Here is a 27,173-nt window from a genome sequence, read left to right on the forward strand (position 1 = left end):
GTTGGACAGGGCTGAGTAACTAACACTGAGCAATCCCATAACCTCTAGATCCCTGAAATCACACAGGGATTTTGGTAACTCATTTGAGCAGTGATCTTGCTCTGTACTGATCTGAGGCTATTTATTGTCATTAAATTCTTTATCACATTTAATGTGAATTTTCTTTTGTTTCACTGCCAAAACGTGAAAGCAGTCATTTATAGGGTGCTGCCAGTCTCTGCCACAAGTAGTAACTAACAAAACACACCCCTTGTATTTCATCGCTTTGTGTGTGTGTGTGTGTGTGTGTGTGTGTGTGTGCTCAGTTTTTCAGTTGTGTCCGAATCTTTATGAACTCATGGATTGTTATCTGCCAGGCTCCTCTGCTCTTCGGGTTTTCCAGGCATGAATGCTGGAGTGGGTTGCCATCTCCTACTCCAGAGGATGTTTCTGAGCCAAGGATCGAACGCATGACTCTTGCATCTCCTGCATTAGCAGGTGAATTTTTACCACTGCATCTCCTGGGAAGCCCTCCTTCTCTTTCTGAAGGTTTAAAATTGTAGATTCCTGAAGACACTTAAATCCCAGGATTGGATAATTATTTCTGGAGCTTTGGAAGTTCAAGATCAAGGTAGTGGTGGTTTCTGATGAGACCTCTACCTTTTTTTGTAAATTCTAACTGCCTTCTCTCTCTGTCCTCACATGGCCTTTCCTCTGGGGGAGAGGGAAGGAACAGAGAGAGAATCTGGTGTCTTCTTTTCTAATAAAGACATTCAACTTATTGGATTAGGGCTCCACACTTATGACATCATTTACCTTAATTACCTTCTTAAAGGTTCAGTCTTCAAATAAAGTCACCAGGGGGTTAAACCTTCAACATATGAATTTGGGGGTGGGGGGGAAACAGTTCTATTCATAATCCCAGGTTACTCTACCAAGAGTGCCCAGGTGATTGCTGTTCAAGAAAATGAATTTTAACTAATTTATACTAAATAACATTTTTTTAAATGAGCTGTAGAATTTATTGCACATACCATGTTATGATAACAAAAGCAAATCATCCTTAAGGCATCATATTTGTTTATTAATTTTAACAAAAATATATGATCCCTGTCACATAAAGAGATCATTTTAAATTTACTTGGAAGTTGAACCAATCAACACATATATATTTGGAAACTATGCACCTGATGTGCTAAGTCCTTTCAGTCACCTCTCACTGTTTGAGACCCCGTGGACTATAACCCATCAGGCTCCTCTGTCCATGGAATTCTCCAGGCAAGAATACTGGAGTGGGTTGCCATGCCCTCCTCCGTGGGATCTTCCCGACCCAGGGATCAAACACGCATTTCCTACATCTTCTGCATTGTCAGCCAGGTTCTTTACCACTAGCACCACATGGGAAGCCCAACTGTGCTCCTAGTATTATATCATTCCAGAGATAAGGCTGCTGTCCTCACAGAGTACATGGATCACTGGTAGTCAATCCTTAATATACTGAATAGCATAAAATATTGGGGAATATTGGAAAGCTAACAGATTTCTCTGGACATTGTTTATCTTGCCCCTCTTGTAGATCTAGATGAGATTAGTTTGGAAAAGAGGTCTTGCTTAGTTCAGAGAATCATCAAAAGCTCCAATATAGTTGTAGGCTAATCAGAGACTAAAGAAAGTTTATAAGGCGAAGTGGGCTTGGAAATCAAGCAGTCCTCTTTTGAATTAGCATGTTTTAGTCAAAGGTATGGAATTAATGATAAGCATCGATTAGGAATTTCTGTAATTTCCTCCAATGCCAAGTGATCACTAGCATCCTGTTTCCCATTATGATGATTCCTTGATGAGAGGTAGAAGGCATAAAGAATACTGCCAGCTATAAAATAAACTACACTCCAATGCCTGTGATTGCTAAAAAGAAATATTTTTTTTTAATAGAAGAAACTCAATGAATCAAATGAATGCTAAGCAGAGCAAGTGCAGTGTACTCAAAAGTGAAGTAAGAATCCTCTAATTACACAGGAAATCAATGCAAGAATTAATCATTTGAAGAGAAGACTCATTTTTCCATAGCCCCACAGCTATGAATGATATCTTCATGAGCCTGGGCTGCCCTTTCCAGTGAATACTGGGGGCCTATTACTGGTCTCAACCAACCAATTTCCATTCCAGCTTGGAGGGTGGCTGCAAACTGCTGAAATGCCTCCTTGGAGAATGAAGGGAGAGCTACTCCTTTTGTGCTAGATTCCTTTGTCATGGATCCTGTGGATTTATTTCAATAGGACTTCTACTGCCAACAACTATTCCCCAACTTCCATGTGACAAAAAACTCAAATCATCACTAAGATTGACATTAGCAAACATTTCAATAATCACATCAACTTTTATTCACCAAAAGATTTCTTAATTTAATCAATATTATTGGCTTCTTTGTGATTAAACACTTCATGGGCTTCATTTTGGAAAGCAATCTTTTGTCCTTTCTTAGTAGCAGCTGTGCCCAAAATCTTTAAGCCATAAGCTCTAACCATTTGGCATGCTGCTCTTCTAGCTCCTCCACTAGCCCCAGAACACTTCCTCCAGCTTTCACATAGGCACTGTGGAGCAGACTCGATAAGCAGTAAAACACGAGATACTGATGGCAGCTCCTTGTTTAAAGTCCAGTTTTTTGGGGAAACATGTGAACAGTGTCATGCGCTGCGAGACAAACACAGTGTAGCCCCCAGAGATCCTCCTGGTAGTGAATGTCACCTTTCTTGTAAGCAGATACGTTCTCTCCAGCAGCTTCTACTATCCCAGCCACATCTCAGCTAGGAGTGTAAAGTAGAAACGGTTTTATACTGTGAGTGCCAGAGCAGACATATGCGTCCCCTGGGTTTACACCATATGCTTGGACTTTGTTAGAACCTGGTGGTCTTTCAGAATTGGTACAGCAACATCCAACTGGAGTTTCAGCACTTTGGGTCCACCAAATTCAAAAACTCAAATAGCTCTCACCAACTTCTGTCCTGTCACCATAGTGATCTAGATACCTGTTCTAGGCTGGAAAATCAAAATCTGCAAGCCCTCCTCCAGATTCCACAGGGTTTTAAAAAAAAAAAGAAAAGCTACTCAATACCATTTATTATCCACCACACATTTTTCTGGGCTTTCCTTGTGACTCAGACACTAAAGAATCTGTCTGCAACACAGGAGACCTGGATTTGATCCGTGGGTCGGAAAGATCCCCTGGAGGAGGGAATGGCTACCCACTCCAGTACTTTTGCTTGAAGAATTCCATGGACAGAGGAGCCTGGCAGGCTGTAGTCCATGGGGTCGAAAAAGTCAAAGAGCACTGAGCGACAAATGCTTTTCCTTTTTCACCTCACAAGTTCTAACTTTATTCCCTTTCCTCTCATCTAGATATTGAGATCATTTTGAGGATGTCCCTGAGTGTCTCTGGGACACACTCAGCAGAGAGGAACTGCTACTCCTGCTGACTGAATTCCTGAGGAAAATTGAGGCAAAGGCTGGTTTGTCCAGGTAACCTACACAGGTGTATCAGGAAGGCCACCCACAACCCCCAGCACCAGGCTAGTTTCCTCCTGGCAGGCACACCTCCTCCAAGCAGGACCCTATGGTGGGGGCTGAGGATGTTCCTTCTCAACATGTCATGAGGAATGTTTCCTCCATGTCATATGCTGGGGGTGAACAACCTTGAATTGACAAAAGATGAAACCTGCAAGAAAGGAGCAGGTTATGTGACCTTGGACATGTTACTGAATTATGCTCTGCTTTAGTTTCTCCATCTGTCCAGTTAAACTGTGAGGACACTGAGAGTATGCATGCAAAGAGCTTCCCATAGTGACTGACACAGAGTAGGTGTTCAGTCAATATTAACATTTTAAAAACTTGCTGGAAAGAGACAGGGGCCAAGAGTCTTCTTTCTGATGATGAGAATCAAGCAGAATTTCCTTTGGGACAAGTCAGAAAATCCTGACGCTATTGTTTGTATTACTCAGGATTCTGCCTAGAGCCTTTCAATTCCCCATTTTAGGAATTGTACCAAACGATTGTACCAAATCAAACAGCAGGATCCTGCTGGCCCATAAGGCAGAGAGGCTAGAGAGGAGCTGGAGGAGCTGGTGGGACCCTGGATCTACCGCTGCCCCACTCTGGAGCTCTGGGCTTATATGTCAGAGTCTCAGACTTGCCTGTGTCCAGTGGGAATAGCAGTTCAGTCTGATGGACTCTGCTGATGGCCTCAGAGTGAACTGCACAGACAGAGGTAGGGAACCAAGTGAAATCATCTCATCCAAAGGCCTAGGGAGACCTCGACCAGGGTCAGGGTGGAGTAGAGGTTCCAGGCTGGAGGACTAGTAGGCAGGCTTGGACAGCAGGACCAGGACTAGAGTGAGGAGAGTGGGCCCCGAGGACACGGAACTGAAGGGACTTTGACCCTAGCAGAGGTCCCCTGAGTGGGAGGGGGGACATTTCTTCCCTCCCTGATGGGATCCCCTCATGCTGGGCTAGAGGGCCCTGGGTGAATATGTCCTCCACATCCAGCCTAGGACCTGGCTTCTCCCTGCATCTGGGACCCTTTTCTAATCTAAGTGGAGCCTCCCTGACAGTGGAAGGCCGTGTGGCTCAGTGAGTCGTCCAGGGTCACAGTGAGTGGCTGTGACTATGTGTCATCTGAGGGATTCTGAGGAGCCTCACGCATCCCCAAGAAGAGGAAAACACTTCCTCCACCAGCTGTGTAAATGCTGGTCTCTTCAGGCTCAGCCATTCAGACGGATGTTTCCTCAAGCCTCTTGAATCTTTAGAGGATCCACAAAGCTGCACATGACCTTGGGGCAGGCTCATGAAGCCACGAATTAATATGTGACCCCTGAGAGGTCAGAGGTGCTTGATCAGGAGTCACTGAGGTGGGCTGCAGAGGTCAGGGGAACCAGCAACACATCTCCTGATTTCCAGGTAATTGGGGCAGTGGATGGACTCAGGGAGCTTCTGCTGGGAAGGTCAAGGGCACAAGGTTTAGAAGACAGCCAATGGCAGACCAAATGACGTTAAGGTGCCTTCTAGTTCTGACTTTTGGTTGTTTTTTCTATTTTTACAACTTCTAAGTCACAGTGACAACCAATCTGCAAAAGAGTGAGGGCACAGTGCCAAGGACTATGCTTTCATTTGAACCAATGGCAAATTTAGGGTATCCTCAAAACCACCTTCAGATGTGAGAATTCCCTATAGAACAGACAGGACACACGGAAAGCCATCATGATCCCAGTGCATTACAGGAAGCCTGTGGGTTTCCATCAGCCACAGGGTAGAGTCTGGGTGGTTTTCACACCCGAAGCTTCAATTGTCCCCAGGATGCATTACTGTTCTGGAGCTCAGTGAGTGGCAGAGCATAGGGAACACTGCCTGCCAGGGACACTCACACATTTTAAAACAAATTATCTTGAACTCCTTATTGCCAAATTCAGACTGAAATTGAAGAAAGTGGGAAAAAGCATTAGATCATTTAGGTATGACCTAAAAAAATTCCTTATACAGTGGAAGTGAGAAATAGATTTAAGGGACTAGATCTGATAAACAAAGTGCCTGAAGACTTATGGATGGAGGTTCCTGGCATTGTACAGGAGACAGGGCTCAAGATCACCCCAAGAAAAAGAAATGCATAAAGGCAAGGTGGCTGTTGAAGAGGCCTTACAAATAGCTGTGAAAAGAAGAGAAGTGAAAAGCAAGGGAGAAAAGGAAAGATATTCACATTTGAATGCAAATTTCCAAAGAATAGCAAGGAGAGATAAGAAAGCCTTCCTCAGCGATCAATGCAAAGAAATAGATGAAAATGATAGAATGGGAAAGACTAGAGATTTCTTCAAGAAAATTAGAGATACCAAGGGAATATTTCATGCAAAGATGGGCTCAATAAAGGACAGAAATGGTATGGAGCTAACAGAAGCAGAAGATATTAAGAAAAAGTGGCAAGAATACACAGAAGAACTGACAAAAAAGATCTTCACAACCCAGATAATCACAATGGTGTGATCACTCACTTAGAGCCAGACATTCTGGAAGGTGAAGTCAAGTGGGTCTTAGGAAGCATCACTATGAGCAAAGCTAGTGGAGGTGATGGAATTCCAGTTGAGCTATTTCAAATAGCTATTTCAAATCCTGAAAGATGATGCTCTGAAAGTGCTGCACTCAATATGTCAGCATATTTGGAAAACTCAGCAGTGGCAACAGGACGGGAAATGGTCAGTTTTCATTCCAATCCCAAAGAAAGGCAATGCAAAAGAATGCTCAGACTAAAGCACTATTGCGTTCATCTCACACGCTAGTAAAATAATGCTCAAAATTCTCCAAGACAGGCTTCAGCAATACATAAACCGAGAACTTCCAGATGTTCAAGCTGGTTTTAGAAAAGGCAGAGGAACAAGAGATGAAATTGCCAACATTCGCTGGATCATTGAAAAGCAAGATAGTTAAAAAAAAATCCGGTTCTGCTTTATTTATTCTGCCAAAGCCTTTGACTGTGTGGATCACAATAAACTGTGGAAAATTCTGAAAGAGGTCTTTGTGGTCTGGTATTCCACCTGACTTGCCTCTTGAGAAACCTATATGCAGGTCCGGAAGCAACAGTTAGAACTGGACACGGAACAACAGACTGGTTCCAGATGGGAAAAGGAGTACATCAAGGCTATATATTGTCACCTTGCTTATTTAATTTATATGCAGAGTACATCATGAGAAATGCTGGGCTGGAGGAAGCACAAGCTAGAATCAAGATTGCCAGGAGAAATATCAATAACATCAGATATGCAGATGATACCACCCTTATGGCAGAAAATGAAGAAGAACTAAAGAGCCTCTTGATGAAAGTGAAAGAGGAGAGTGAAAAAGTTGGATTAAGCTCAACATTCAGAAAACTAACATCATGACATCCAGTCCCATCACTTCATGACAGATTAATGGGGAAACAGTAAACAGTGGCTGACTTTATTTTTCTGGGCTCTAAAATCACTGCAGATGGTGATTAATCATGCAATTAAAAGACACTCCTTGGAAGGAAAGTTATGACCAACCTAGACAATATATTAAAAAGCAGAGACATTACTTTGCTGACAAAGGTCCGTCTAGTCAAGGCTATGGTTTTTCCAGTGGCCATGTATGGATGTGAGAGTTGGGCTATAAAAAAGCTGAATGCAGAAGAATTGATGCTTTTGAACTGTGGTGTTGGAGAAGACTCTTGAGAGTCCCTTGGACTGCAAGGAGATCAAACCAGTCCATCCTAAAGGAGATCAGTCCTGGGTGTTCATTGGAAGGACTGATGCTGAAGCTGAAACTCCAATATTTTGGCCATGTGAAAAGCTGACTCATTTGAAAAGACCCTGATGCTGGGAAAAGCTGAGGGCAGGAGGAGAAGGGGATGACAGAGGATGAGATGGTAGGATGGCATTACTGATTCAATGGACATACTGCTGCTGCTGCTAAGTCACTTCAAATGGACACGAGTTTGGGCAAACTCCGGGAGTTGGTGATGGACAGGGAAGCCTGGCATGCTGCTGTTCATGAGATCACAAAGTCGGACATGACTGAGCAACTGAACTGAACTGGATGTTAGTTAATCAGATGGCCTAGGAAGAAGTTGGTTCATTTTGAAGTATTACTGAAATGGAACAGGACCCTATGGTCCTTGCCCCCCACTCCCCGTCCCCCCACCCCTCTATTTCTTTGCATTGATTGCTGAGGAAGGCTTTCTTATATCTCCTTGCTATTCTTTGGAACTCTGCATTCAAATGGGGTTATCTTTCTTTTTCTCCTTTGCTTTTCACTTCCCTTCTTTTCACAGCTATTTGTAAGTCCTCCTCAGACAGCCATCTGATGGCAAAAGTGAAGAAGAAATAAAGAGCCTCTTGATGAAACTGAAAGAGGAGAGTGAAAAAGTTGGCTTAAAGCTCAACATTCAGGAAACTAAAATCATGGCATCTGGTCCCATCACTTCATGGCAAAAAGATGGGGAAACAGTGGAAACAGTGGCTGACTTTATTTTTCTGGGCTCCAAAATCACTGCAGATGGTGATTGCAGCCATGAAATTAAAAGATGCTTACTCCTTGGAAGGAAAGGTATGACCAACCTAGACAGCCTATTAAAAAGCAGAGACATTCCTTTGCCAAAAGCGTCCATCTAGTCAAGGCTATGGTTTTTCCAGTGGTCGTGTATGGATGTGAGAGTTGGGCTATAAAGAAGGCTAAGCACCAAAGAATTCATGCCTTGGAACTGTGGTGCTGGAGAAGACTCTTGATAGTCCCTTGGACTGCAAGGAGATCCAACCAGTCCATCCTGAAGGAGATCCGTCCTGGGTGCTCATTGGAAGGACGGATGCTGAAGCTGAAACTCCAATACTTTGGCCACCTCATGCGAAGAGTTGACTCGTTGGAAAAGACCCTGATGCTGGGAGGGATTGGGGGCAGGAGGAGAAGGGGACGACAGAGGTTGAGATGGTTGGATGGCATCACCGACTCGATGGACATGGGTTTGGGTCAATTCTGGGAGTTGGTGATGGACAGGGAGGCCTGGTGTGCTGCAGTTCATGGGGTCGCAAAGAGTCAGACACGACTGAGCGACTGAACTGAACTGAACTGAATAGGTTCATTTTTACTCTTCTTTTTTTTTTGGCGATGCCAAGTGGAACTGTGGGATCTCAGTTCCCCGGCCAGGGAATGAATGTGGTCACAGCAGTATAAGTGCAAATCCTAGCCACTAGACTACCAGGGAACTCCCTGCACTGTTTTTAGATTCTACATTTAAGTGATAGTATGTATTTTACTTTTCTTTCTCACTTGCTTTACTTATTATCTCTGGATCCATATATGTTGCTGCACATGACATTATTTCATTCGTTCTTCTGGCTGAGTAATATGCCACTGTGTATATGTACCACGATGTCTTTATCCCTTCATCTGTTGACAGACGTTAAGGTTACTTACTTGTTTTGACTATTGTAAGTAGTGCTACTATGAACATTGGAGTGCTTGTATCTTTTTGAGTTGAAGCTTTTGTCTTTTCCAGATATATGCCCTGAAATGGGATTACTGGATCACATGATAGCTCTAGTTTTAGTTTTTAAGGAAATTCCATATTGTTTTCTATACCAGCTTCCCCAATTTACATTCTCACCTTCTGTACAAGACTTCTCTTACTGCATGTCTTCTCCAACATTGATTATTTGTAGACTTTCAGGTGATGATGCCCCTTCTGATTGGTATGCGGTGATAGACACCTTATTATAGTTTTGATTAGCATTGTCTAATAATTAACAATGTCGAGCATCTTTACATATGCCTGTTGGCCGTCTTATGTCTTCTTTGAAGAAATGTCTATGTAGGTCTTCAAGTAGTGACTTTTTTTTAAATTTTTAAAAATTTATTTATTATTAATTGAAAGATAAAGGCTTTACACAATTGTGTTGGTTCCTGCCAAACATCAACATGAATCAGCCATAGGTATACATTTGTCCCCTCCCTCCTGAACCTCGCTCCCACCTCTCTAGTTTGTTACAGAGCCCCAGGTTGATTTCCTTGAGTCAGACAGAAAATTCCATTGGCTATCTATTTTACATATGGCAAAGTTTCCATGTCACTCTCTCCATACATCCCACCCTCTCATTCCTCCCCCACACCCCGTATCCATACGCCTGTTCTCTATGTCTGTGTCTCTATTGCTGCCCTGCAAATAATTTCATAGTACTATCTTTCTAGATTCCATATATATGAATTTGTATATGCTATCTGTTTTTCTCTTTCTGACTTACTTTACTCTGTATAATAGGTTCTATGTTCAACCACCTCAATAGAACTGACTCAAATGTGTACCTTTTTATGGCTGAGTAATATTCCATTACTCAGTGATCCACGGGAAAAGAGAGTGGCAAACCACTTCAGAATTCTTGCCTTGAGAACCCCATGAACAGTAAGAAAAGGCAAAAAGATATGACACTGAAAGATGAACTCCCCAGGTTGGTAGGTGCCCAATATGCTACTGGAGAAGACCGGGGAAATAGCTCCAAAAGGAATGAAGAGGCTGAACCAAAGCGGAAACAAGACCGACTTGTGGATGCGTCTGGTGGTGAAACTCAAGTTCGATGCTGAAAACAGCAATATTGCATAGGAACTGGGAATGTTAGTTCCATGAATCAAGGTAAATTGGAAGTGGCCAAACAGGAGATGGCAAGAGTGAACACTGACATTTTAGGAATCATTGAGCTAAAACGAACCAGAATGGGCAAATTTAATTCAGGTGACCATTATATCTACTACTATGGGCAAAAATCCCTTAGAGGAAATGGAGTAACCCTCATAGACAACAAAAGAGTCCAAAATTCAGTACTTGGGTGCAGTCTCAAAAATGACAGAATGATCTTGGTTTGTCTCCAAGGCAAACCATTCGATATCACAGTAATCTACTCTATACCCAAACCACTAATGCTGAAGAAGCTGAAGGTGAACGGTTCTATGAAGACCTACAAGACCTTCCAGAACTAACACCCAAAGAAAATGTCCTTTTCATCATAGGGGACTGGAATGCAAAAGTAGGAAGTCAAGAGATACCTGGAGTAACAGACAAGTTTGGCCTTAGAGTACAAAATGAAGCAGGGTAAAGGATAATGAAGTTCTGGCAAGAGAATGCACTGGTCATAGCAAACACGCTCTTCCAAAAACACAAGAGATGAGTACACATAGGCAGCACCAGATGGTCAATACTGAAATGAGATTGATTATATTCCTTGCAGCCAAAGATGAAGAAGCATTATAGAGTCAGCAAAAAGAAGACTGGGAGCTGACTGTGGCTCAGATCATGAATTCCTTTCTGCAAAATTCAGACTCAAATTGGAGAAAGAAGGGAAAACCACTAGACCATCAACGTATGACCTAAATCATATCCCTTACAATTATACATTGGAAGTGACAAATAGATTCAAGAGACGAGATCTGATAGACAGAGTCCTAATAACTATGGATGGAGGTTCTTTACATTGTACAGGATGTGGTTATCAAAATCATCCCCAAGAAAAAGAACTGCAAAAAGGCAAATGGTTATCTGAGGAGGCCTTACAAATAGCTGAGAAAAGAAGAGAAGCAAAAGGCAAAGGAGAGAGGAAGGATATATCCACTTGAATACAGAGTTCAAGAGGAATATAAAGGAAAGATCAGAAAACATTCCTAAGTGAGAAATGCAATGAAATGGAAGAAAGCAATAAAATGGGAAAGACTAGAAATCTCTTCAAGAACAGCAGAGACAACAAGGGAATATTTCATGCAAAGGTGGGCACAATAAAAGACAGAAATGGTATGGACCTAACAGAAACAGAAAATATTAAAGAGGTGACAAGAATACACAGAAGAACTGTATGAAAAAGATCTTAATGACACAGAAAACCATGACGGTGTGATCACTGGACTAGAGCCAGACATCCTGGAGTGTGAAGTCAAGTGGGCCTTAGGAAACATCACTTCTAACACAGCTAGTGGAGGTGATGGAATTCTAGCTGAGCTCTTTCAAGTCCTGAAAGACGATGCTGTGAAAATGCTGCACTCAATATGCCAGCAAATTTGGAAAACTCAGCAGTGGCCACAGGACTGGAAAAGGTCAGTTTTCATTCCAATCCCAAAGAAAAGCAATGCCAAAGAATGCTCAAACTCCCGCAAAATAGCACTCATCTCACACACTAGCAAAGTGAAAGAAAGTGAAGTCGCTCAGACGTGTCCAACTCCCTGTGACCCCATGGGCTGTAGCCTACCACACTCCTCCATCCATGGAATTTTCAAGGCAGGAGTACTGGAGTGGGTTGCCATTTCCTTCTCCAGAGGATCTTCCCAACCAGGGATTGAACCTGGGTCTCCGGTATTGCTGGCACATGCTTTAACTTCTGAACCACCAGGGAAGCTCTAAAATTCTCCACGCCAGGCTTCAGCTGTGCGTGAACTATGAACTTCCAGATGTTCAAACTGGATTTAGAAAAGGCAGAGGAACCAGAGATCAAGTTATCAGCATCCGTTGGATCATCGAGAAAGCAAGACAGTTCCAGAAAAACATCTACTTTTGCTTTACTACTATGCCAAAGCCTTTGATTGTGTGGATCACAACAAACTGTGGAAAACTCTTCGAGAGATGGGAATACCAGACCACCTTACCTGTGTCTTGAGAAATCTGTATGCAGGTCAAGAAGCAACAGTTAGAACCAGACATGGAACAACAGACTGGTTCCAAATTGGGAAAGGAGTACATTAAGACTTGGATGGCTTTTGTTCTATATAGGAGAGCCTGTTTTGTGAAATTGGTCAAGGCCTCTACTTTAATCATAGTATCTGTTGTCCCTATAGAGGGCATGAATAAGGCAACAATATACTCATACCATTGAAACACAGATCTTGTCCACTTAGTATGTAAATAAGGTAGATTTACTGGGGCTTGATGTAGGTTAGGCTTTTGTTACACTGGCATTTATATCAAATGTAACCCCATGACCCGAGTCTATTGACTATAGGTCTTACACCAAGAGAGCAAGAAGAAGTTATGTTTGAAAAGAGAGAGGAAAGTCTCTTTTTGTCGTCCCAGAAAAGAGCAGAGTGGTTTAAAATCTCCTTGGCAGAGTGGTGACTCCCGCCAAAGAAGTCTATCAGTCACAGACAGAGGTATAGCCCCACATACCCAGCAGTTGAAGGTGTTGTGGAAGTCCGCGTAGGAATGTGCCCATGAGATGAAAACATTGTCCTGAGTTGAAACGGAAGTTAAATTCAAAATCACATTGATGAGGCCAAGCAGCAGGAGTTGATCGTGCAGCTTCATCCTGAAGGGGCTCGTCCAGGATCTTCTTTTCCTTCTTAAGGATAGTCTTAGTCTCTCGAGGCTCAGCGGGGTCCCTCTGTGCAGTTCACTCAGCGTTTTCTGGGTCTGCGTGGTATGTTCTCTTCACCCTTGTATGATGAATCCAAGGGACAATACCTGCAACTTTAACTGCAGTAGGGGTAGTTAGAATAACATAAGGGCCCTTTCACCAAGGGCTAGCAAATCATGTTTCCAATCTTTGACCCATACTTGATCACCAAGTGTAAACTCATGAATCTGTTCCCCAAGAGGGAATGGCACCCTTTCTTGTACAAACTTAGTTACCCAATTTATTACCTTATCCAGTTCCATCTGCTGCGAAATCCTATCCCCCCCTTACCTGAGGCAAACTTGTTGACTCCTCTTTTATTATGGGAGGGGTCCTCCCATACACAATTTCGTATGGAGAACAGCCTTGGGATGGTGGTATCATCCTGAGTCTGAGCAGAGGTGTCGGAAGCAAGTCCACCCAGGAGCAGTCAGTCTCTATGATCCACTTGGAGGGTCTTTGTAAGTGTCCAGTTGATTCATTCCACCATCTCAGAACTCTGGGCCTATATGCAGTGTGCAGTTTCTATTTGATGTTTAAAGTCTTGCTTACTTCTTGTACTAAATCAGTTACAAAAGCCAGGTCACTGTCTGAACCAAGGCTGGTAGGAAGTCCAAATCTGGAAACTATTTCGCTAAGCAGGCACCAGGCTACTTCTGATGCTCTTTCAGTCCAGGTAGGAAAAGCTACTACCCATCCCGAGAACGAACATACCATGACCAGCAGGTAACAGTAGTGTCGGTGAGGTTTCATTTCAGTGAAGTCCACTCCCAGGTGTTCAAAGGGCAGCATGCCTTTCAGCTGAATACCCGGAGGATTTTGTCTGAATACCCGAGAGGCAGCATTAACCTGTGAGCAGGCAGCATGGCCTAGGTGGGTTGCTTGGTGTGTTTGGCTTACCAGAGTATGTGCCAGCTCCTCCAGTACCAATAATTTGCCACGTGGCAATTCCCACCATCCCTTTTCAGTCTTGATGGCCCCTTCCGCTTTGGCTAACCTGACAGCCGTTGTCCTCGTTTTATCAGGCTACTGCCATCAGTATATAGGACCCAGTTAGGGTCTGGAACCTTGTGCCCTTCTTTAACACAAACCCCAGATACCTTACCTCCTCCTTGCAGATCTGTGCCTTCTTCTTCGACACCCGGTAACCTGCTTCCATCAGCAGCTAGAACAGAGCTTTTGTCCCTTTCCAGTATTTTTCCTTGGTCTCGGCAGCCAGCAGCAGATCATCCCCGTATTGTAGGAACCAACATCCAAACTCTTTCAGATGGAATGAGTCCAGGTCAAAAGCCAAGGTTTCCCCAAAGATGGCTGGAGAGTTCCTAAACCCTTGTGGGGCAGTCCAGGTGAACTGCTGTTTGGTGCCCCCGACTGGATCTTCCCATTCAAAGGCAAAGATGGGCTGTGACACTGGGGCGAGGTGTACGCAGAAGAAAGCATCCTTGGGATCTAGGCAAGTATAAACTTTAGCCTTTGGCAGGAGGCTAAGTAAGGTATAGGGGTTTGGAACAGTGGGGTGTAAAGTCACAGTAGCATGGTTGACTAGCCTGAGATCTTGTACAGGCCTACAGTCCTGTCCTCCTTCCTTTTTGACTGGTGGGATCAGCATATTCCTGGCCGACTGGCAGTCTACTAGAATGCCCGCTTGTTTCAATCGATTGGTGTGGGGTAGTATGCCGGCCCAGGCCTCTATCAGTAGCGGGTACTAGCACTTTCTAACCAGGACGGTGCCTGGTTTGAGTTCTATTATCACTGGGGCTTGATGTTTAGCCAGCCTGGGGGAAGGGGGGGGGTGTCAATCACCCAGACCTCAGGGAATAGAGTTAGCTCTCTCTCATGCTCTCCCAGCCCACCCAGTTCTCCCTTCAGAGGGTCATGCAACCTCTACACATCTTGGGGTGGTATTGAGAGAGAGAGCAAATAAGTCATAGTGCCCATCTGGAAGGGCACTGGCCTCTCCTCAGGAGAGAAAGTCACTTGTGCTCCTAGTTTGGAGAGCAAGTCTCATCCCAGCAGGGGTACTGGGCACTCAGGAATGTAGAGGAATTCATGAATAACGTGGTGCCCCCCCATCTGACATTTTCTGGGCTGGCAAAATGATTTCATCATCTCTTCTCCTGATATCCCAGTTACAGTGGTAGTCTCTTTGGACAGTGGTGCCACAGGTTTTGTTACTACTGACAGTTCTGCTCCTGTATCCACCATGAAGTCAATGTTTTGGTTCCCTACTTCTAAGGTTAACATGGGCTCTCGGGGACTTGATATCTCTGAGCCCCAGCAGCCCTATTTAATTTCCAAGTTAGCAAACCCAACAACTGCAGGAACGTCCTCTTCCTTCCTTGCCTTAGTGCATTCATTCTTCCAGTGGGCAAAAGCTTGGCACCAGGCACACGTGTTTGCCTGAAACAGGGCCTGGGGCCTCCGTTGGGACTAGCTGAAGGACTGTCCTGTCCCTGGGGCAGAGGAGGTTTTCCAGAGGGCCTGAGATAGACTTTCCCAGAGCAGCAGCTAGCATTGCAAATCTCTTGTCTGTTCTCTTTCATTCCTTCCAGCTCTCTGGCAGAGTGCAATCTCTGCTTAATTCTAACGTCTCCCTCCCCTTCTTGTCAGTACTCACCAGGAGATGCAGGTATAAATTCGGAGGTTCAGCTGGAGCCGGATCCTGGAAGTGTTGGCCAGAGGCGTCTGTCACCGGGGATTGGAGCCTGCAAAACGGCGGCTCTAGGAACTCCAGGAGAGCTGATGGGAGAGCAGTGGCTGCTGCAGGAACTTCACCAGGCCCTGGATTGGGGATTAAGGCGGCCTCCGGTCCTGGTGGAGCACTGGGAGGCAGGCGCCTCATTATCCAGTATGGGGGAGGGGTCAGGTCATCCCCGTCCAAATCCTGTAGAATTTCCTTTTTTATCATCAGTCAACTTTTGTGCCATTAATATTTTTCCCTTTCCCTTCTGGATACAGAACCTTGTCCAAGTAGAAGGGTCTCAAGCTAACCCTAGCTATGAGTCATTATATGGATATTGATCCAGGTGTCCTGGCTCTCCTGTGATTACTGTATAGACTGCTTCCACTATTTTTAAGCTCATGGTGTTCTCTGGTGGTGAAAATCTTGAATTTCATCCTACTCCCATAGGGGGCCATTCGACTTCACAGAGTATGTGGAGGAGATTAGGCTTCATCTTCACCCTATCAGCCAGTTCAGTTCAGTCGCTCAGTCGTGTCTGACTCTTTGCGACCCCATGAATCGCAGCACGCCAGGCCTCCCTCTTCATCACCAACTTCCGGAGTTCACTCAAACCCATGTCCATCGAGTCACCCCACAGTCTCCTCCAAATCTCTTCTTAAATTTTTAATCATGCACTCTAATACGGTTGCCTTAGATTCACTTCCCCCCATCTTGCTTACCTTCTTGAACCTTCTTCTACTTTTCCTTTTCGTTCTGTCTACGAAGTTCTCAGTACCCTATGCACTTTTGATATTTCCACTCAATGACACTAAAATTGCCATTCAGCTTCCTTCCTAATTGGGGTAGGAAGAGCCTTACCTGCCAGATCCCAGAGGGAGAAGAGGGATCAGCATGTCTTCACCTGCTGGTCAGCACAGCCAAACCAGAATACCACGTGGTCCAAGGCTGTTTCTCCCTTAAAGTCCATTCTGCTTTGGTGGGCTTGATCAGGTGTGGATGAAAACACAGATGGGTTAAATATCCTATGTCCCAGGCCATCTCTGGAAAAGCCAATTCATATTCACTTAAGTATCCCCTTCCTTCTAGCCAAACAATTCCAAGGGGATCAAGAATTTCACAGCAGATGCGACACCTCCTGGGTTAGGGCAGAATACCAGCATACAAGGACCAGTTTCCTATCCTAAAAATCCCCTGGTGATCACTTGGTAATAATTTTCCATGAGATGGCATGGACACACCTCCTAAATGACCTTCACAAATTTCTTCCTAAACCCTAGCACGCTAGTCAACCTGTGTGCCAAGCAATCGCTGCTGCCTGCCTATTCCAGGCTCCTGTGAGGCCGTGCCCCTTCTAGTCCCTCCCAGGGGGGTGATCAGGCCCCCTCTTCCACCTTGCCGGGTGGGTTCCTCCTCACCTGAGCACTCAGTTTCCCAGCTGCTGTCCACTACCTGCTAACGTGAAAGGTCTGGGCGTTAAAAAGAAGAATCCTTCCAGAAGGGCGAGGTGCCTTCCCCCTTCTAGAAGATTCAAGCCGCAAGGCCTCGGAGTGGTCCCAAATGGGACTTGTCTCCTCAAAGTAAGGAGTTTCCCGGTCAACGCACCAAATGTTGTAGTCACGCGTTCTGGGAAGCAAACTCACTCAGAAGGACAGTGCAGATAGTGGAGTGCAGTTTATTACACCGGCAGGCCCAAGGCAGAGTCTTCTCTTAGCCAAGGACCCCGGCCAGTTTTTGTGAAAACCTTATATACCCTAAGTGTACTTGCTCAAACCCACTTCTCCAAATTCCTTGAAACTAGTTTGAACAAGGTAAAGAGAGGTACGATCAAAGATAACCCATGATTCATGTGTCACAAGACTAGATAAAGAGTGGACATTTATCAATAGGCCTGTGGTCATATCCCAATAAACATAATGGAATTTACGACTCTGTTCTGTTATGGAGATAATTAGCATATTCTTTATAGGCAGCAGAGAGTCCAAGTACAAGTCCTGAGGCTTTTTTATCCAGGGAGCCTGGTTTCCCATTGGCATGCCACTTCTATAGACACCGGGCACAAAGTTCAGAGTCCATTAGGAGGGTGACCATGCGTGTAGCCTAATGTTCGCAGCCTGGCCTAAGATGGAGTCCAGCTCTATCTGTTTCCTCCTTCAACATCACCCTCTGCCAAAAAACTGTGGTATGAGACCTATAACCTTTTTCCTCAATGTCATCCCAGTTTCAGAAAAGTTTCCTAGGAACACTACTTTCAGGTAGCAGGAAACACCTGCATTTCCTCATGTCTCTTTACTCCAGTCACGATAGTTTTCTATAAGAAGAAACATATGTGTTCCAGCTAAAATCTGAAAGATGCTTTACTGCACTGGAGGCTCCTTTGAAGGCATAGAAGAACAGTGTGTTCCTTTTTGACTGCAGTAGGTACCTGTTAAACATGTTCGCTTTAAGGAGAAGAAGAAGGACATAGGCAGGGAGAGAGGGGTTCAGGACAGTAGGTGAGTAGGAGGGGAAAAAAAGGAAGGAAGGGAAAGATAAAAGTGGGAAGAAATAGAGGTCAAAGAAGGAACAAAAAGCTTCTAATCAATCGGTCAATGAAACCGGAGGGGACCTGAATGTAAACCCAAAAGAAAAAAGAAAAAAAGAAAACACATACTAGAAGAGAGGAAACCATCTGGAAAAATATTGTTAAGGAAAACTTTCTCACCAAGACACAAATCCCAGAGCCATTTGACCTCAAAAATAAAAATTTCAAAGGACACCATAAACTAGATCAGAATATAAGATAGCGACCTGGAAAGCAACTAGAGAAGGAAGAAATGAAGAACCCCAGGGTTAGTAGAAGGAAAGAAATCTTTAAAAATAGGGCAGAAATAAATGCAAAAGAAACTAAAGAGACCATAGCAAAAATAAAAAAAGCTAAGCTGGTTTTTTGAAAAAATAAGCAAAATTGACAAACCATTAGCAAGACTCATTAAGAAACAAAGGGAGAAGAACCAAATTAAAAAATTAGAAATGATAAATGGAGAGATCACAACAGAAACCTTGAAATACAAACGATCATAAGAGACTACTACCAGCAGCTCTATGCCAATAAAATGGACAACTTGGAAGAAATGGACAAATTCTTAGAAAAGTATAACTTTCCAAAACTGAACCAGAAAGAAATAGAAGATCTTAACAGACTCATCACAAGTAAGGAAATCGAAGCTGTAATTAGAAATCTTCCAGCAAACAAAAGCCCAGGACCAGAAGGCTTCACAGCTGAATTCGACCAAAAATTTAGAGAAGAGCTAACACCTATCTTACTCAAACTCTTCCAGGAATTGCAGAAGAAGGTAAACTTCAAAATTCATTCTCTGAGGCCACCATCATCCTAATTCCAAATCCAGACAAAGATGGCACAAAAAAAGAAAACTACAGCCTAATATCACTGATGAACATAGATACAAAAATCCTTAACAAAATTCTAGCAAACAGAATCCAACAACATATTAAAAAAATCATACACCATGACCAAGTGGGCTTTATCTCAGGAATGCAAGGATTCTTTAATATCCACAAATCAATCAATGTAATACACCACATTAACACATTGAAAGACAAAAACCACATGATTATCTCAATAGATGCAGAGAAAGCCTTTGACAAAATTCAACACCCATTTATGATTAAAACTCTCCAGAAAGCAGGAATAGAAGGAACACACCTCAACATAATAAAAACTATATATGACAAACCCACAGCAAGCATTACCCTCAATGGTGAAAAATTGAAAGCATTTCCCCTGAAATCAGGAACAAGAGAAGGGTGCCCACTCTCACCACTACTATTCAACATAGTTTTGGAAGTTTTGGCCATAGCAATCAGAGCAGAAAAAGATGTAAAAGGAATCCAGATAGGAAAAGAAGAAGTGAAACTCTCGCTGTTTGCAGATGACATGATCCTCTACATAGAAAACCCTAAAGACTCTACCAGAAAATTACTAGAGCTAATCAGCGAATATAGTAAAGTTGCAGGATATAAAATTAACACACAGAAATCCCTTGCATTCCTATACACTAACCATGAGAAAAAAAAAAAGAGAAATTAAGGAAACAATACCATTCACCATTGCAACAAAAAGAATAAAATACTTAGGAGTATATCTACCTAAAGAAACAAAAGACCTATACATAGAAAACTATAAAACACTGATGAAAGAAATCAAAGAGGACACAAACAGATGGGGAAACATACCGTGTTCATGGATTGGAAGAATCAATGTTGTCAAAATGGCTATTCTACCCAAAGCAATCTATAGATTCAATGCAATTCCTATTAAGTTATCAACAGTATTTTTCACAGAACTAGAACAAATAATTTCACAATTTGTATGGAAATACAAAAAACCTCGAATAGCCAAAGTAATCTTGAGAAAGAAAAATGGAACTGGAGGAATCAACCTGCCTGACTTCAGACTCTACTACAAAGCCACAGCCATCAAGACAGTATGGTACTGGCACAAAGACAGAAATATAGGTCAATGGAACAGAATAGAAAACCCAGAGACAAATCCACGAACCTATGGACACCTTATCTTTGACAAAGGAGGCAAGGATATACAATGGAAAAAAGACAACCTCTTTAACAAGTGGTGCTGGGAAAACTGGTCAACCATTTGTAAAAGATTGAAACTCGAACACTTTCTAACACCATACACAAAAATAAACTCAAAATGGATTAAAGATCTAAATGTAAGACCAGAAACTATAAAACTCCTAGAGGAGAACATAGGCAAAACACACTCCGACATGAATCACAGCAGGATCCTCTAAGACCCACCTCCCAGAATATTGGAAATAAAAGCAAAAATAAACAAATGGGACCTAATGAAACTTAAAAGCTTCTGCACAACAAAGGGAACTATAAGCAAGGTGAAAAGACAGCCCTCAGATTGGGAGAAAATAATAGCAAATGAAGCAACAGACAAAGGATTAATCTCAAAAATATACAAGCAACTCCTAAAGCTCAATTCCAGCAAAGTAAATGACCCAATCAAAAAATGGGCCAAAGAACTAAACAGACATTTCTCCAAGGAAGACATACAGATGGCTAACAAACACATGAAAAGATGCTCCACATCGCTCATTATCAGAGAAATGCAAATCAAAACCACAATGAGATACCATTACACGCCAGTCAGGAAGGCTGCTATCCAAAAGTCTACAAGCAATAAATGCTGGAGAGGGTGTGGAGAAAAAGGAACCCTCTTACACTGTTGGTGGGATACAAACTAGTACAGCCGCTATGGAGAACAGTGGATATTTCTTTAAAAACTGGAAATAGAATTGCCATATGACCCAGCAATCCCACTTCTGGGCATACACACTGAGGAAACCAGATCTGAAAGAGACACGTGCACCCCAATGTTCATCACAGCACTGTTTATAATAGCCAGTACATGGAAGCAACCTAGATGCCCATTAGCAGACAAATGCATAAGGAAGCTGTGGTACATAGGCACCATGGTATATCACTCAGCCGTTAAAAAGAATTCATTTGAATCAGCTCTAATGAGATAGATGAAGCTGGAGCCCATTATACAGAGTGAAGTAAGCCAGAAAGATAAAGAACATTACAGCATACTAACACATATATATGGAATTTAGAAAGATGGTAACAATAACCCTATATGCAAAACAGAAAAAGAGACACAGATGTACAGAACAGACTTTTGGACTCTGTGGGAGAAGGTGAGGGTGGGATGTTTTGAGAGAACAGCATTGAAACATGTATATTATCTATAGTGAAACAGATCACCAGCCCAGGTTGGATGCATGAAAGAAGTGCTTGGGCCTGGTGCACTGGGAAGGCCCAGAGGGATTGGGTAGAGGAGGTGGGTGGGGGGATTGGGATGCGGAATACATGTAACTCCATGGCTGATTCATGTCAATGTATGACAAAACCCACTACAATATTGTAAAGCAACTAGCCTCCAACTAATAAAAATAAATGAAAAAAAAAGAGTAAGTACAGTTTATTTCTAATTAGTTTATTATAATTATTCATTAAATATGGATGACTCTTAGAAACACATTATTGAGTGAATAAAAACTCAAGCCTCAAAAGAAAAAAAAAAAAAGATAACCGACCTGGAGACAAGGTTTGCAATATATTGAGTAAACAAAAGTGAATATTTCCAACACAGAGAGAAACTACAAACCCACATGTGAAGACTGAAACCAGCTTTTAAGAAATGCATAAGAGATCTGAAAGGGCTTCCTAGATGGCTCAGACAGTAAAGAATCAGACTGCTTGTAGGAGATTTGGATTGGATCCCTGGGTTGGGAACATTCCCCTGGAGGAGGAAAATGGCAACCCAATCCAGCATTCTTTCCTGAAAAATCCCATGGACAGAGGAGCGTGGCAGGCTATAATCCATGGGGTCACAAAGAATCTGACACGACTTAACTACTAAGAAGTCACGCATGCAAGAGATCTAAACAAACAATTCCCAGGGAGGTGACTTGTTCAGGGTCATACAGTTCTCAAAGAGCAAGAAGGCAGAGTGGAGGCCAAGACCAGGCCTTCTGACGTGGGTATGTAAGTGGAGAAAGTGACTTTATTTTATTTAAACTGATCAAAAAATACATTCTATTTTTCTCTTTTACATAATTTTTTAACCTTGAAACCCAGCATGTGGGATCTTAGTTTCCCATCCAGGGACTGAACCCACAACCAATTCAATGGAAGCACGAAGTCTTAACCACTAGACCACGAGGGAAGTCCCAGGAATATACTTTTAATAACCCCAAACTTTCTAGGTTTGTCTCTGCCTGTCTAAATACATAGATCTAAGGTCATGCCCTTCCTGTTATACTGACATGTCTACAGTTTAGCTTTTTTATCTTAATGTTGCAAATCCAGCATCATAATGTGGACACAGCACAGTAAGCCCCCTCACTCTATTAGGACCATCTTCCCCCAAAGTAGCACCATCACCTATAGCCCTGACCTGAGGGCTTGGGGAGCTCAGGAAGACAAAGCCCTGTGTTCCCCCACACGGTCTCCTGTCCCTCCCCTCTCAGGACTCAGTTTCCCCCCAGGGCCTGATACTGAGCGGGCGCTCAGAGACAAAATGGTAATGAACCTGGATTCCTTATACTAATATCACAAAAGAAACCCTTTGTCCCTGTCAGCCTCAGCACAGCACCCTGGGGGAAGTCTCAAGGTGGCCAGGCCACAGAAGGAGAGTCTGACCCCGCCACCCTCCTCTACCCCCTCAGCGTTCTCTAAATTTTCCAAAGCACTGAGCACCCCCAAAACTGCCTTCCTTCTGGGGTCACCGCTCACGTCTCAGGAGTCCACATCCTGAGCTGAGCCCACCAGAACGGGTGTCACCCTCCCTCTGCTCTGTTCAGGGGCCCAGGTGGCGGGAGGAAGCCGTCAGACACACCTGCTTCCACGACTAGGCTCTGCTCCTGCTTAGCCTGCTGCCTTGGGCATGACCTCACTTCTCTGAGCTTCCAGTTCCATCTTCTGTCAACTAGTGACAATCATCTTTTCTCAGACATTCATCCTGAGGATGGGGAGAGGGGTGGGGGTCCTATCCACCTGCTTACCTAGGAATCTTCTCTGGCTGGGTGTGAACAAGATCCAGTTGTTTTGAGCTCTGCAGATGCAGCCACCAGCAGTGCATCTCTGCAGTAAACCACACACATCGTGTGGGTCCAGATACACTTGGAGAAGCAAAAGAGAAAGTGAATGCCCTCACATCTGGATGGCTCAGATTAAATAAACACTCTGCCTACCAGGTCCCACCCTGGGCTAAACCCAGACTGTCTGTTGACTCCCTTAGCTAAACAAGCCACGCCTGACATGCCAGGCTCTTACTGGCTCAGCACGTCTTGCCCTGGGCTCCCCGAAGGAAGACCTTCCACCAATGCACTGTGAGCCCCTTTTCCAATCCCTCCCCCTTCCCATGGGCTTCTTCCAGCCCCCTTGACCACTCACTCTCACCCGCCTGCCTGCCTTATTCATCTTGATGCCACCAGCATGTGGCACAGTCCTGGAAGATATCACCTGCTCTCCACACATTGTCCATGTTGTTCTTGCTGAGAGCCACATCCATGTGGGTTCAGAGTCTGCTGTCCCCTGCCCTGCTCCCACAGTATCTGAGATAGGGGCCTAAGGCCACCCTTCAGCCATTCTATTCACGCCTCTACCCTCAAACTTGTGATCAGATCCTTCTAGACTTGGCCTTGATGACAGGGATGATACAGGTGCCTTTTCTCCCAGTGACCCACAGGAGGAGGGCTGGCCTCAGTGGTCACCACCATTAGGTGGATGCCTAAGTTTGCGGGAAGGGCTGAGAGCACACTTCTTTTCTCCCCTGGCTTATTTCCACCTGACAACAGATATCTTTCTCTCCAAATGAAGGACTTTGACAGGAAGGCTAGTGTCCTGGTAACTCAGAAAATTCTACAAGAGAGAGCTAGTCCTTTGCCTTTTTAGTGCCTGAGAAGAGACTCATTGTGGGGAGAGGACTGAGCATGTGCCAGGGTCCCTGCTGGCACCACCCCCACATTTCCTATTTAATTCTCACATCAGCTCTAGGAACTGTCAGCTCCACTGTACAGATAAAGAAACTGAAAAGGAAAGATCCCACAGCCTGAGAGTCCTGCAGCTGGACTGCTGGTGGACTTTTCTGCTTTGTCCCAAGCAGAAGGGGCTGCAGTTTTCCTGGAACCCTGACCCCTCCTGGAGGCCTGCTTGACCTTCCATCAGGGCTGCTTCATCCCAGGAAATGTCCCTGGGCCATCACGGCCACCTCCTCCCTGATTTTAAGGGCGGGACATAAGAGTGATGAGTGCTATTTCACGAGGACCACACACTACTGTTTGGTATTACAATCACCCATAATAAAAGCCAGGAATTCAATTTGATTTTGCAGATAAGGAAGAGGGGTTGGGGGGAGTGGAGTGGGGGAAGGGAGAGGCAGGGGATTTCTTCCAGTAACTCAGGGACTTGCATTCGGCAGGAGAATGTCAGCAGTTCATGTCTTGCAAAAGTCCATTTGTCGAAACACCACACACTCACTCTCTGTCCACAGAGTTCAGAGTTCAGGCTGGAAGAGACACCCCTGAGCACAGATTCAGAGGGGCCAGGGGGTAAATGTTCAGCTGTCCTGCCCCCTGACCTGCACAAGTCCTCCCCTGACCCCACAGGAGCTGCCGGGACTGAAGAACGCTTCCTCCCTGGAGCTTGGGATCTTCTGGGAGTCACCCCTATAGGAGGGGCTTTACAGGGAGGAACAGTGGGAACAGGGGTTTTCCTGCAGGGAAAATCTGAGCACAGTCACCCCTCCAGCCTGCTCACTTTAAACCTCAGGCAGAAATCAAGAAAACAGGGGGCAGGGAAAGCACATGGGCCTCCCCGTGTGACACCTGCCTGAGTGAGGGCGCCCAGGCCCCGCTTCCTCAGTGCCTCCACCACAGGACAGCTGGGGGCCCTGAGCTGTGGGCGGGCATCCTGGGATGCACCTCCTGGCCAGGTAGCCCCTGCAGCAGGCCTGGAAGCCGATGATGATGTCTGTGATCTTCAGGTCCCGCTCCTCCTCAAGGGGGGCCAGCACGCTGGCCCAGAAGAAGACCTTGCTCTCACTGATGCGGTACAGGCTGCTGTCGAGCTCAAGGGCTTCAATCTAGAGGAGGAGAGCCGGCTGCTAGCCCTCTCCAAGAGGCTACCCCAGCCACCAAGGAACCCTGGAGCAAGGCCAAAGTCGAGGGCAGGCCTAGAGCTAGGGTTGGGCCCACTGCTGTAGGCAGCCTCATCTGGTAGAGGGAAATGAGACTGAAAGGTTAGGGAAGTGGGCAGGTGGGGTTCAGCAGCGCAGGGCAGACAACGAGGCAGACTTGCAGGGAAGGAAAATTCTCGGCCCTGAAAGGACCTTACCTGCAAACATCTCTGCCCACGTGCCTTTTTAACCAAGGTGCCAATATACAAGGGGGCTCAGGCGACATTAGATAACTAGAGAAACGGAGTTTCTTTAAACAGGTATTTGAAGGTCACAAGTGGCTTCAACATACTAAGGAGCCAGAGGACTCAAGCATGCAAGGCCAAGCAGTGCGGGGCCACGTGGAGGATGGTGGGGGAGGACCAGAGGTGGCTTGGGGGCAGCACTGCATCAGTATAAGTCTCCTGTCACCAGTTGTCATTGACGGGGGGACTGAGTACAGCCTGGCTCATCACACATTCAAGAGTAACCAACTGCTAGATATTCTGTACAAATAGCACAACATGCTGAGAAGGACAACCTTTAGTCTAAGCTTGGACCTCTGCAGACTCAGGACACTCCTGCTTGGTCAGGGCCAAGCCCCAGGAACAAGCCACCTGGGGAAGGTGCGCCAGCTGGTATGACGGCAGCTCGGCCACTTACTGGCCACACCTTGCAGATGTTTGTGGTGTCTGGAGGCCTTACTGGCTGTTTCTTTCTTTTTTTTTTTTCCAGTGGGTTTTGTCATACATTGATATGAATCAGCCATAGAGTTACACGTATTCCCCATCCTGATCCCCCCCCCCCCCACCTCCCTCTCCACCTGATTCCTCTGGTCTTCCCAGTGCACCAGGCCCGAGCACTTGACTCATGCATCCCACCTGGGCTGGTGATCTGTTTCACCATAGATAGTATACATGCTGTTCTTTCGAAACATCCCACTCTCACCTCCCACAGAGTGCAAAAGTCTGTTCTGTACTTCTGTGTCTCTTTTTCTGTTTTGCATATAGGGTTATCATTACCATCTTTCTAAATTCCATATATATGTGTTAGTATACTGTAATGTTCTTTATCTTTCTGGATTACTTCACTCTGTATAATGGGCTCCAGTTTCATCCATCTCATTAGAACTGATTCAAATGAAATCTTTTTAACAGCTGAGTAATATTCCATGGTGTATGTATACCACAGCTTCTTTATCCATTCATTTGCTGATGGGCATCTAGGTTGCTTCCATGTCCTGGCTATTATAAACAGTGCTGCGATGAACATTGGGGTGCACGTGTCTCTTTCAGATCTGCTTTCCTCAGTGTGTATGCCCAGAAGTGGGATTGCTGGGTCATATGGCAGTTCTATTTCCAGTTTTTTAAGAAATCTCCACACTGTTTTCCATAGTGGCTGTACTAGTTTGCATTCCCACCAACAGTGTAAGAGGGTTCCCTTTTCTCCACACCCTCTCCAGCATTTATTGCTTGTAGACTTTTGGATAGCAGCCATCCTGACTGGCGTGTAATGGTACCTCATTGTGGTTTTGATTTGCATTTCTCTGATAATGAGTGATGTTGAGCATCTTTTCATGTGTTTGTTAGCCATCTGTATGTCTTCTTTGGAGATATGTCTGTTTAGTTCTTTGGCCCATTTTTTGATTGGGTCATTTATTTTTTTGAGGTTGAGCTTCAGGAGTTGCTTGTATATTTTTGAGGTTAATCCTTTGTCTGTTTCCTCATTTGCTATTATATTCTCCCAATCTGAGGGCTGTCTTTTCACCTTACTTATAGTTTCCTTTGTTGTGCAGAAGCTTTTAAGTTTCATTAGGTCCCATTTGTTTATTTTTGCTTTTATTTCC

At 44.5% G+C, this 27,173-nt stretch overlaps 1 protein-coding gene and 1 pseudogene across 2 annotated transcripts in view; one reads left to right on the forward strand and one right to left on the reverse strand.

The window, feature by feature from the left end:
* Positions 1-19,656, forward strand: part of LOC136170578 (apolipoprotein L3-like) — a 59,145-nt gene extending 39,489 nt beyond the window's left edge. The window contains exons 6-7 of one of the 2 annotated variants that reach the window (XR_010663656.1): positions 3,376-3,495; positions 15,504-19,656. The gene's annotated coding sequence lies outside the window, so the exon portion shown is untranslated. The remainder of the gene's footprint in view (positions 1-3,375; positions 3,496-15,503) is intronic. The other variant, XR_010663657.1, reaches the window with a different exon arrangement.
* LOC136164772 (zeta-crystallin-like) lies at positions 2,033-2,991 on the reverse strand (annotated as a pseudogene).
* Positions 19,657-27,173: the final 7,517 nt, after the last annotated feature.

This window comes from Muntiacus reevesi, chromosome 1 (genome assembly GCF_963930625.1).
Source record: "Muntiacus reevesi chromosome 1, mMunRee1.1, whole genome shotgun sequence".
Taxonomy (NCBI): Eukaryota; Metazoa; Chordata; class Mammalia; order Artiodactyla; family Cervidae; genus Muntiacus; species Muntiacus reevesi.